Source organism: Ranitomeya variabilis, chromosome 5 (genome assembly GCF_051348905.1).
Source record: "Ranitomeya variabilis isolate aRanVar5 chromosome 5, aRanVar5.hap1, whole genome shotgun sequence".
Lineage (NCBI taxonomy): Eukaryota > Metazoa > Chordata > Amphibia > Anura > Dendrobatidae > Ranitomeya > Ranitomeya variabilis.
Window position 1 is genome coordinate 555,462,770 of NC_135236.1, and position 8,050 is coordinate 555,470,819.

The following is an 8,050-nucleotide window of genomic DNA, read 5'->3' on the forward strand; positions in this document are numbered from 1 at the left end:
AGCCTGTGTGCAAACTTTTATCTAGTAGCAATAAAATTATGCCTTATAACATGTTTGATGATCAGGTCTATTTACTGTATTCTCTATAAAAAGGCATCCTTGTTTTTTAACATTTTCTCAATACATATCGATTCTAAGTGTTCACTTAACTTTGCCCTAAACTATACATATGTGTTCATGCTCTTGAGTATTCGGGTTTAAGTGGACAACAAATATTGTAAAATACCTAGAATAACAATCAAATCAGTTACTCTCCCTCCTTGTTTCCAGCACTGGATTGGGTCTATCTTTGGGTTGCATAAGTGACATCAAGTCAACAGTGTGTATCACTGCTGTAAGGAGCCACTCAGCTCAGTGGCTGTGACAAAGTACAGTAGATGGCACACCACTGAACTCAATGACTGGCTTCAGTGGTGATTCGTACCATTGATGTGACATCACTGCTGCAGACCAAACACGGAAAACAAAGCAGTGGCGAGGAGCTGTCGCTGGACCCAGGGAAGGTGAATACCTGCTCTGTTTGTTGCTTTAGGTATTTTACAGTGTTTGGGTTCTACTTTCCTGAAAGCAGAAAACCCCTTTGATGGGTCTTTAATCAGGCATACCCGGACTCAGTACCTAGGGTTGTGAGCTGTAATTGTGCTCTATATACTGCAACACCACACAACACCTTCTGTTTCTGGAGATGCTCTGATGGAACGCCCCCCAGGGTCTATGGGTACTCGGTACCAGGTCCAGTATTTAAAGGGATGGGTCACGGCGGCAACGACCCGGTCCGTGGCCCTGGGTGCCCATGTTAAGGGAAAAGTCTTTAAAGGGGTTTTTAGGAATAGAGTTTGTTCGTGATGCCACCTGTGGTTCTCGGTCAGGGATGACCGACGCTGCTTAAAGGGGTCCACTGGGGTGATGTTATGACAGGTGAAGCTGGGTCCCCAGGGCTCCCAGTGTATAGATGAAGATGGTGGGTGGTATAGCAAGAAATGGGGGACACAGGTTTGCAGTCTCTTTACCTGGTTTACTGATGAATTCAGGCAGCCACAGTCCAGGGTACCGGATCACAGGTGTCAATGGTCCGGCCGGCTTGGAAGCGAGTTGGGAGTCCCCCTTACCAGGTGAAGTTAGAAGCCTTCCTTCTATTGCTGTGGTGTAAGCCCTTGCTGCCTTAAGCCTCTCACAAGGTCCTCATGTGTTCTCTCTGTCCTCCAGGTTGGTAGGACACTACCCGTGCGACAGGTAGCTTCATCCTTTTTACAGGATCTCTGTCACAACCCGAGCTCTATGCGCTACTGTCTTCTCAGGTGTAAAGGTGGACAGGTGACTTGTAATCCAGCTGTCCTGCCGGTTTCTGCTGTGAGACGTGGAGTCCCTCACAACCTCGGTCTTCTGGCTACCGGTGTTTGCACTCAGTAGAGAGGTAGCCCAGTCGCAGCTAACTCCCCAGTTCTTCACTCTCCTGTGCTCCACTTCCCCTACACGCTCACTACAGCTTGCTCTCTTCTCTGTTCTATCTCCTTCCAGGAGCTGCAGCAGTTCTTGTGGCTGCACGGCTCCTCTCCTTCCCCTCTGCCACAGACTGCTCCAGTCTGCTGTCTAGCACTCACTGACAGGAACTAACTTTCCCTCCAGACCAGAATATATATATAGCGGAGCCACCCATAAGCTGGATCAGAGCTCCCCCTTCTGGTCTGGAGTGTGAACATGTATGTTTGTGTTTACCTGAAAAAGAAGATCTTCCCTCGCTTCCAAGCGTGACATCACTCTCCCCCTGAGGAAAGCAATGCCACTGTAACAACCAGGATCCTGGGGTGTTACACTGACATAGTTGATAGTCATGTGGTACCTAAAGGAGACTTGTTACCAGCAGCAGCAGTGTGATGCTATTTGGTAGTTATAATTTATGGTCCTGTTAAATGAATGTTCTTGTAGATTAGACATTAAAACTAGGTTGAAGAACTTGTAGATAAAATAGTTAGGACTACAGAAGGCAGTAACCTTTTTGTTTTCCCAACACTTATTACAACACTTGGCCCTGGTTCATCAAAGCAATCACACCAGAATGCTGAGTTGTGCAAAAAGTTTGCAAATTTTGGAATCTTAACACTTGTTTCACCCAGCTTCAAACATGGGCACAGCTGGGACAGAATTGGGGAGTAATGTCATAGTTTGTCTAAATCATAACGGGCCATGGAGTGCCTTACACTAGAAATCTTATTTCAGTCTGTGATTGGAGTAAGATTTGTGGCGAAGTGCATAGAGGCACATACCATTTTTAAGACATTTTTAAGTGTCCAACACGCCCCTTCATCAAGACTGGCGTGAAAAGGAGGAAACATTTTCCTTTCAGGGTAAATTGCTTTATGTCCTGGTTTCTTTTTACTTTCCTTTGGATTATTGGGTTGAGGGGTGTAAACATTTCTACATTAGTAATGTCAGTAGCATCTATCACCTCATGATTTGGAAGTGAGGGGCGCTGGATATTCTAAAAGTTTACTTGTTTCAGGTGAAGTCATCTGTTTTGGACTGGCTCTTTAGTTCTTCCTTCCTCCCTCTCCATAGAGAAAGCTGAAATCTGTCCTCACTAAAGATAGATTTTACAAGTGAATTAAGAGTAAATGATTAGTCCAAAAGGAAGAAGTCGATTTTTCAAAAGATATTACAAAATTCTTATCTTCGCTTGTACCACTGATTCATGGGAAAAAAAATTAATTGACATTCAGTACACAAGGAAAATAAAGATCTTATCATACAAATTACCTGCCAGTAAATCAGCACCATGGGGATAATAAAAACTAGCACACATAACCTAGTGACAGGTTCACTTTCTGAAAATGTGATGTAATATTTTATACAAACAGGGATGTACAAAGAAATGTGGAGTGGAGGTCTGATTGGGAGTTCCCATGAAACCCTGGTGCTATTAAAAAAACGCATCTCGGTTCTGGTGATTGTGACTCATGGTCTAAATAGTATATATGTAAAAGCTTATCCTTTATCCAGCTGACTTTCTCACCAACTTCTTTCCCAGCTTCGGCGTGCATGCAGTACTTTTTGTACAGCTGAGCGAGGCCCATCATGGCTTCCTTCCTGACTCTCCACCTCTTGTCCAATGTTCTCTCTCGTACAAATCCAAGCAGCTGATCATTGACAAGAGAAAGATCCTTCTTCCCGGCTGTAATAATCGTCACTATAACATCATGCCTAATTGCTTCTTCAGGATCGTGCGATCTAACTTTCAGAAACTCTGAGATCTTTAGCCAGGTCAGGATGGCTCATTAAACAGTGACTAGCAAATTTCACACTTTTCAGTCTGAGCGGTACATGGATATCTTTAAAGCGGCCAAGGAAGCACTGCCACAGAGGACGGTTCTGATTTGCCAAGTCTAAATCTTTAGAACCAAAAAGTTTTGCAAGAAGTCGACCAACAGCCAGACGTTCCTCTCCGTCGTTACTCTTTAGCTTGAATTCCAGCTGTGGCATTACAGAAACCAGCAGATTGGCATCTATGGCAAACAGCTCTTGAATGAGATCAAACACGTGCTCTGACAGGTCACTCACTGATGATTTTCCCAACACCAAAACTTGATTGAAAAAGTTTGCAATGCAGGGTTCAATGGTCTGAACCGTTCTCTTTAACAGAACTTTGGCAAGATCAAATGCCTGCTTGTTTAAATTCTTATGTGCAGGAATGAGGTTTATAAGTATTGAATCCAACAATTCCTGTGTAACTCCATCACCCTCCATAGTAATTGAGCTCATTAAATCCAACATGTGCATTTGTTCTTTCTGGTTGTGGCTGTTATTTATAACCGAAAAGAGCGTCTTAAAAGAGCTGAATAAAAATTTAATTGCAGTCTTCCAACTCGAAGCAAATGTTATATGATTTGACCCATGGTAAATTCTCAAGCAGGTAGAAGTATCTGTTGAACTGTGGGCTTTTAGTGTCTTCTAGACCCTTCAACTGCCTTGTTATAAACAAGAAAATGTCCTTTAATTTGACATGTGAGGTGTATGGTGCTTCTGGTGCATATATTCTGAAGATGTCAGCCAAACAGCAGGCCACGAGGAGGCGGACATCTTTATTTGGATTCCTGAGGAAGAATTCAGATGAAAGGTGCAAGGCTAGAGGGAGATATTGCTGTTTTTCAACCTCTGAATCCTGGTCCATATCCATAAACGTTTTAACCACCATCTTGAGCCGTTTCACCACCTCATCGTTGCTGATCTTGTCGGTGATCTCCTTCACCCCCGGGGGTTGACGATCTTGCCGTCCGGGGCAGGGAACTCCATGATGTTGGTCTGCACAGTCCTCTAGCGGCCTCTCCGGAGGACAGCAGGCTCCCCCGCATGTATCTGGCACCCGGTGTGTCGGGGCTGCTCTCACACATGAGGAGGAGTCCTTGTGAATGTTTTTCCCAGCAATATGCGCTCCTGAAGGATGATGATGGAACTCGATATTCTGATTCTAGGATGATTTTTATTTCAAACTAAAATACAACCGGTTTTGACTTCTTGGAGTCTTCCTCAGTGAAAACCCCCAACATAAATGCTGTGATTCAGAGACAGCAGCACTACCACTTACAACCACCGGAGGGAGCCCAAGAGCAGAATTCACAACAGTACCCCCATCTTGAGGAGGGGTCACCGAACCCTCACCAGAGCCCCCAGGCCGATCCGGACGAGCCAAATGAAAGGCACGAACCAAATCATCAGCATGAACATCGGAGGCAACAACCCAAGAATTATCCTCCTGGCCATAACCCTTCCATTTGACAAGATACTGAAGCCTCCGCCTCGAAAAACAAGAATCCAAAATCTTCTCAACCACATACTCCAACTCCCCATTAATCAACACCGGGGCAGGAGGATCAACAGAGGGAACAGCGGGCACCACATATTTCCGCAACAAAGATCTATGAAAAACATTATGGATGGAAAAAGAGGCTGGAAAGGCCAAATGAAAAGACACTGGATTGATAATCTCAGAAATCCAATAAGGGCCAATAAACCGAGGCTTAAACTTAGGGGAAGAAACCTTCATAGGGACATGACGGGAAGTCAACCAGACCAAATCCCCAACCCAAAGCCGGGAACCAACACAGCGACGACGGTTAGCAAAACGCTGAGCCCCTTCCTGAGACAACACCAAATTGTCAACAACATGAGCCCAAATTTGCTGCAACCTGTCAACCACAGAGTCCACCCCAGGACAATCAGAAGGCTCAACCTGCCCTGAAGAAAAACGGGGATGAAAACCAGAGTTACAAAAGAAGGGTGAAACCAAGGTAGCAGAACTAGCCCGATTATTAAGGGCAAACTCGGCCAATGGCAAGAAAGCCACCCAATCATCCTGATCAGCAGACACAAAGCATCTCAAATAAGTTTCCAAAGTCTGATTAGTTCGCTCGGTTAGGCCATTTGTCTGAGGATGAAATGCGGAAGAAAAAGACAAATCAATGCCCAGCCTAGCACAAAAGGCCCGCCAAAACCTAGAAACAAACTGGGAACCTCTATCGGACACAATGTTCTCCGGAATGCCATGCAAACGAACCACATGCTGAAAAAACAACGGAACCAAATCAGAAGAGGAAGGCAACTTAGGCAAAGGTACGAAATGAACCATTTTACACACAAACCACCCAAATAACTGACATCCTCTGGGAAACCGGAAGATCCGAAATAAAATCCATAGAAATATGCGTCCAAGGCCTCTCAGGGACCGGCAAAGGCAAAAGCAACCCACTAGCGCGGGAACAGCAAGGCTTGGCCCGCATACAAGTCCCACAGGACTGCACAAAAGAACGCACATCCCGTGACAAAGAAGGCCACCAAAAAAACCTACCAACCAAATCTCTGGTACCAAAAATCCCAGGATGACCGGCCAACACAGAACAATGAACCTCCGAAATTACTTTACTAGTCCATCTGTCAGGAACAAACAATTTCCCCCCTGGACAGCGGTCAGGTTTATCAGCCTGAAATTTCTGAAGAACCCGTCGTAAATCAGGGGAGATGGCAGAAAGAATCACCCCTTCCTTCAGAATACCGACCGGCTCAAGGACCCCAGGAGAATCAGGCAAAAAGCTCCTAGAGAGGGCATCAGCCTTAACATTCTTAGAACCCGGCAGATACGAGACCACAAAATCAAAACGGGAGAAAAACAGGGACCATCGGGCCTGTCTAGGATTCAGCCGTTTGGCAGACTCGAGATAAATCAGATTCTTATGATCGGTCAAGACCACAATACGGTGCTTGGCCCCCTCAAGCCAATGTCGCCACTCCTCAAATGCCCACTTCATAGCCAACAACTCACGATTGCCGACATCATAATTGCATTCCGCAGGCAAAAACTTTCGAGAAAAGAAGGCACACGGTTTCATCAAGGAACCATCAGAATTCCTCTGAGACAAAACGGCCACTGCCCCAATCTCAGAAGCGTCAACCTCAACCTGAAAAGGAAAAGAAACATCCGGCTGACGCAACACAGGGGCAGAAGTAAATTGGCGTTTAAGCTCCTGAAAGGCAGAAACAGCCGCAGAGGACCAATTCGTAACATCAGCGCCTTTCTTCGACAAATCGGTCAGGGGTCAGGGGTTTAACCACACTGGAGAAGTTGGCAATGAAACGGCGATAAAAATTAGCAAAGCCCAAAAATTTCTGAAGCCTCTACACGGATGTGGGCTGGATCCAATCATGAATGGCCTGAACCTTAACCGGATCCATTTCTATAGATGAGGGAGAAAAAATGAAGCCCAAAAAAGAAATCTTCTGTACTCCAAAGAGGCACTTAGACCCCTTCACAAACAAGGCATTATCACGAAGGATCTGAAATACCATCCTGACTTGTTTCACATGAGACTCCCAATCATCTGAAAAAATAAAAATATCATCCAAATATACAATCATGAATTTATCAAGATAATTCCAAAATATATCATGCATGAAGGACTGAAACACAGATGGAGCATTAGAGAGTCTGAATGGCATCACAAGGTATTCAAAATGGCCTTCGGGCGTATTAAACGCAGTTTTCCATTCGTCCCCCTGCTTAATACGAACCAGATTATATGCCCCTCGAAGGTCAATCTTAGTAAACCAACTAGCCCCCTTAATCCTAGCAAACAGATCAGAAAGCAAAGGCAAAGGCTATTGGAATTTGACCGTGATCTTATTCAAGAGGCGATAATCAATACAGGGTCTCAAGGAGCCATCTTTTTTGGCAACAAAGAAAAAACCTGCTCCCAATGGTGAAGAAGATGGCCGAATATGCCCGTCAAAGGAATAGGACTCTGCAAAGGCTGCAAGGGGAAACCACAATGTCTGGCAAATTCTAAGTCCATTAAATTTAGAGCGGCGCCTGAATCCACAAATGCCATGACAGAAAATGACGATAATGAGCAGATCAGGGTCACAGATAACAGTAATTTAGGTTGTACAGTACGGATGGTAACAGAACCAGCGATTCTCTTGGTACGCTTAGGGCAATCAGAAATAACATGAGCAGAATCGCCGCAGTAAAAACACAACCTATTCTGACGTCTGAATCCTTGTCGTTCAGCTCTAGACACAATCCTATCACACTGCATAGGCTCAGGACTGTGCTCGGAAGACAATGCCATAGTGTGCACAACTCTGCGCTCGCGCAAGCGCCGATCAATCTGAATGGCCAGAGACATAGAATCACGCAGACCAGCAGGCGTGGGGAACCAAAACATCTTTAACGGATTCAGAAAGACCCTTTCTGAAGATTGCCGCCAAGGCATCCTCATTCCATTTAGTCAGTACAGTCCATTTTCTAAACTTCTGGCAATATGATTCTGCCGCTTCTTGACCCTGAGACAGGGCCAACAAGGTCTTCTCAGCATGATCCACTGAATTAGGTTCGTCATACAATAACCCAAGCGCCTGAAAAAAGGTGTCTACATTAAGCAACGCCGGATTCCCAGGTTCCAGGGCAAATGCCCAATCCTGGGGGTCACCACGCAGCAGAGATATCATAATTTTAACCTGCTGGATGGGATCACCAGAGGAACGGGGTTTCAGAGAAAAAAAC

At 45.2% G+C, this 8,050-nt stretch overlaps 1 pseudogene; it reads right to left on the reverse strand.

Moving 5' to 3' along the window:
- Positions 1–2,843: 2,843 nt before the first annotated feature.
- Positions 2,844–4,385, reverse strand: LOC143773452 (sister chromatid cohesion protein PDS5 homolog A pseudogene; annotated as a pseudogene).
- Positions 4,386–8,050: the final 3,665 nt, after the last annotated feature.